The 4,435-nt window shown below is 60.5% G+C and overlaps 1 long non-coding RNA gene across 1 annotated transcript; it reads left to right on the forward strand.

Annotated features, from left to right (window-relative positions):
* Nucleotides 1–800: 800 nt before the first annotated feature.
* LOC135979078 (uncharacterized) lies at nucleotides 801–3,744 on the forward strand. The gene is made up of 3 exons (XR_010596401.1): nucleotides 801–937; nucleotides 1,787–3,157; nucleotides 3,609–3,744. It is a non-coding gene; the product is annotated as an uncharacterized LOC135979078 (long non-coding RNA).
* The last annotated feature ends 691 nt before the right edge of the window (nucleotides 3,745–4,435 follow it).

Below are 4,435 nucleotides of genomic sequence, written 5' to 3' on the forward strand. Positions count from 1 at the left end.
AACCCTATGGGGCAGGAATTGGGGTGGGCTTTGGGGAAGGAAGGAGAGAGCTGGGAGGGCAAGGTAGGAAGGAAAGCCAAGGGCAGAGTGTCTGGGGTCGTGCAGGGAGCAGGCTTTCCCTGTCAATGCCACGGCAAGGTACTTGCCACACACTTGTTCACAATGCCTATGGCCTGCACTTTCCAAAGGGAGGAGTGATTTTTGGGAGGCCCCGTCGGCCCCCCCGGAGGGGTCTGATTTGAGAGCTCTGAGCCCTGCCCTTTGCGAATCAGACTTGGTGTCTTAGGCTGGGCACCTGACACTCCTAGGCCTGAAGGGGAGTTACGCCTTAGGGGCTGTCTTCTCCCTGCCCACTGGGCTCCGGGAGCCCTGCTGTGAATTGGAGCGGGGTGGAGTCCTGCACACAGGCCTCCAGCCAGAATTAAGCCCTCCCTACTGCATGAGCATGCTCCAGCTTGCTCCCCCCATTCTGGCCTGTGTGGGCCCTGGAGCCCCCCCCTTCGGGCTGTGTGCCCCCCCAGGCCGCATGGGGCCCCGGTGCCCCCCTCAGGTGCTCTGGCACTATCTGAAGGTGCTTTCTCCTCTTGTTAACTCTCCTTAGCAAAGGGTGCTGGGAGCAGCTCCCACGTGGGACCTGTCCCGGTGGCTGGTGTGGAGCCACAGAGCGGGCCAGGCAGCGCTGCCCTCCGTCCCCGGTGCTGCCCTGCGTGCTCTGTGCTGTACTGCCGCTGGCTGCCAACGCCACCAGCCTGACACTTGCAGCTGTCTCATGGGTCTGCTCCCATGACGTGCTAGTGAGCGGATGGCTAATCTCCCGCCTGCTCCCTGCCAGGAGCTGTACGTCCAGGACTACTCCAGCATTGACTGGCCGGCCCAGAGGAATAACGTGGCTGCCAGCGATCTCTACACCCCGCACAGCTGCTCACACTCGCCAATGGTGAGTAGGCCACTGGCTGGGCCTGGCCAGGGCAGGGCGGGGGATAGTTGATGTGCAGGTTGTTTTCTGACCCCACTGACGTGAGTCGCTGGCGGAGTTGAGAGCTGCCCCATAGCCTCACATCCAACCCCAATGCAGCCCCCAAGCTTCCTGTCAGCCTTGCCCTGCCCGTGGGATCTCAGAGTGGCCAGGGACCAGAAGCTGGCAAGACTGTACATTACTAACCCGGGAGGGAATGCTTGTGCCTGACAAAGCAGTGCCCACCTGGCCTCAGCATGGTGCCACAGTTACTGCCCTGCCCAGTGGGCATGAGGGCAATCTGTGTGCGGCATTGGCTCGCTCACTTCGGCCACGAGCCAGCAGCAGCCACCTGGGTCCAGCACGTAGGAAAGGCGCTGGGCTCTGTGCTGATTGCCGCTGGAGGAGGCTGAACCCAGGCCCATCCTGACTGTCTGGTGCCATTGGTGCCGAATCAGGGCTCATAGAACAACTCCAAACACTCTGTCTCTGAGGTGTCTGCGGAGGCTGAGTCCAGCGTGGGCTGTGTGCTGGGGCACTGAGTGAATCTTAATACCTCGGGTTCTGTCCCCCACTCAGCAGCTTCCTACCTTCCCTCTGGTCCTGTCTCGGGCTGAGCAGAGGTGAAACAACCAGGGTTCAGTCCAGGTGTGGAGCGTTCTGGGGCTGTGTCCCTGGGGCTCTCGCCCTGCTCCCCCCAGAGCCCTGGCCAGCTGGGGAAGGGATGGGGGGAGCTCTCTGGGGCTCGGGGCCAGGCCCTGCTCGCACAGGAGTTGGAACCAGGCAGCTGGTAAGAGTTTCCTTATTGTGTCTCTCTTGTTCCCGTCTCAGCCATCCTGAACGTGTACGAAGCCCATCACAGCGCCCGGCTGAGGCAGCGAGCCATCGCGGAGCTGTACGACCACATCAAGGCTGAAGACAGATTCACCAAGGCCATCAGCATTGGCCCGGTAGGCTGCTCGTTACCGTTCCCAACGAATCAACGGAGCTGGCTCCAATTCCTGCCCAGGTGCGGGAGAGACCGGCCTGGGACTCCCCAGCTCTGCACAGATGCCCTGCTGCTGGCACGTAACCATAGCAACCAGCAATCCAGGCAGGCTCAGGGCCTGCTGTGCTGGGCGCTGCACACAGGAGAGTTCATGGCGGATGACAAGGGCATGAGCAGGCTGGCGGGAGAGGAGAGCGTGAGCAACCGCTTGGACATTGTACAGTGGCAGTGGAGGCTGGGCGTGCCAGATGCCCCCCTCTGCAGAGTCTTTGCTGGGGACAGCTGGGGGGTGTGGAGTCAGCTGGTGGAAGGCCGTGGCTGGAGAGTGATCTCCTGCCCTGTGATGGGGAATGGACATGGGGATGCCAAGGGGTCCGTTCTGTGACCAGAGCCCCATGTAGACGTTCTTGCTCGCCTGTAGACACCCCCCAGCCTGGGGTTTGCTCTGGAGCTGGTCACGAGGTCAGGTCATGCGGTGCAGGCCCAAGCCGAACACCACTGCGCTCTGCAGGGGAGTGACGCCTTCTCTCTCGGCAGATTTCCAAGACCATTAACATGCTGGTTGGCTGGTACGTGGATGGGGATGTTGGGGTCCACTAGGCATAGCTACCAGGTAACTCGGGAGAGTGGAAGGCCAAAAGTGCCGATGAAGCTCTTTTGCTCTGGGCCTATCTGAACCCCCAAACCCCATCTTGGGAACTCTCACCTACTTCTCTGCTAACTGTTTACATGCTCTGAAGTAGGCTGAAGCAGAAATGTAATGTCAGCTTTTTAGCAGATGGCTGCAGTTTCACTCACACTAGCAGAAATAATAGAGATAAGAAGCGGGGTAGTTAGTTTGCAGGCGTCTAATCCAAGGTCGCAAAGACTGAGAAAGTTTTCTCACAAGCTTATGTAGAGTTTATTGTAACAGTTGTCTGGAAGGGAGGGGTAAGGAGGAACAGCCAGACAAAGAGATGTATGCAAACAGTTTGGAGTATAAAAGGTAAAATTTGTTTGTATTTGTTGCACTGGATTTGAGACATGCCGGTCTCCTAGTGCCATTTCAGAGCTCTGAAATAAACTTGGCTTGCTTTCTCCCCTCGGTGTCTTTATTGGTGCCAAGCACACCGGGTGACGGACCATTGTTGTCCCCTCGAGCCCTTTAGGGCGGGCAACAGGGAGAGCTCTCCAGCCTTCCAGGAGCATGTCTCCAGGATCCCTGATTACCTCTGGTAAGGCCAGGCCCATGAACCTCCCTAGCCCTGGAGACAGCGCAGGGCTCAGCTAGAGAGAGCCCTGCGCGGGAGTCCCCAGGCCCTAGCAGGGAACCTGCTGCCCAGACCTGCCATGGGGGACCCCGCTCTGCCCCCAGGGCCACCACGCTGCGTAGGCCCCACGAGCAGGGAGCTCTGTGCAGGGGACATGCGAACGGGGGGGTCTTGCACTGATCAGCAGCCAGCTCCAGAAACTGGCTCTTTATTAGTGAGTCCTACTCGCTCCAGTTCTCCCAGTCAGGCTGGGAAGGGGCAGGCCAGGGCCCCCGGGGAACCTGCTGCAAGGCTGCCCCTGAAGCTCAGTACTCTGTGCCCCAGCAGCAGTGTTAGACGCCTGGGGGCTGCGGGAGGTTGGGGACAGCACCACGCTCCCCAGGCTGCTGCAGTGATGTGCTCTCTCTCCACGCAGGCTGGGACTCGACGGCATGAAGATGCAGGTAAGGCGCTGTGGCCCTGGCAGTGACCGCAGGGACCCTGGGCACCCTCTCGCTGCTGCTGAGGCAGCTCGCAGGGCTGGGCAGGGACCCCTCACCCGGGGACTGAGCGCATACTGCAAAGGGGGTCTCACCAGGCTGCTCTGCCTCGGGGGATCTGCCACCCCTGCAATGTCTCCCTTTGCTGCCGGGCTGTTAATAGTCATAGGACCAGCCCTGGCCCAGCTGTGCGGCTCACAGCAGCAGCTTCTCCCGTCCCTGCTCCTCCTCCTGGCTGAGGGTAGAAGGGGTTGGTATCAGGAGCAGTGTGTGTCCATGCTCTCGGGCAGCTGCTTCCCCTGCACCTCTGGGGGATGCTCTGCACCCGCCATCCCGTGCCCAGCCCCTTCGCTCCGGCCTTCCGCCCCTGCCACACACGCATTGCCCCTGGGGTGGAGCCTAGGGGAGGAGTCCCGTCCTGTCCAGTCTCTGCTGTGCGGTTCTGGCCCTACGTTAGTGGACAGCCCCTCTGCTACCTGCGCTGGGGGCTAGAACCGAGCACTAACGGCTGCTTGGCCCCTGCTGAGTGTCCAGCAAGGAAAGGGGCTGCGTGCTGCTCCCCCATGCCCTGGCCACGCAGGCCTGCTTCTCTGTCCCACTTCCTGCAGCTCAGTGTCTTCAGCTGCTAATGAAGAAGTGCGCTGTAGGGGCCGCGGGCTAGCCCTTCTGAAGGCCTGATTGAAATGAATGCTTGAAATGATTCCTCCCAGACCCCAGTGGATGTTTGTCCCTCTCTCAGCATTGCCACACAAATCTCCACATT

The sequence above is a fragment of the Chrysemys picta genome, unplaced genomic scaffold, assembly GCF_011386835.1.
Source record: "Chrysemys picta bellii isolate R12L10 unplaced genomic scaffold, ASM1138683v2 scaf636, whole genome shotgun sequence".
Lineage (NCBI taxonomy): Eukaryota > Metazoa > Chordata > Testudines > Emydidae > Chrysemys > Chrysemys picta.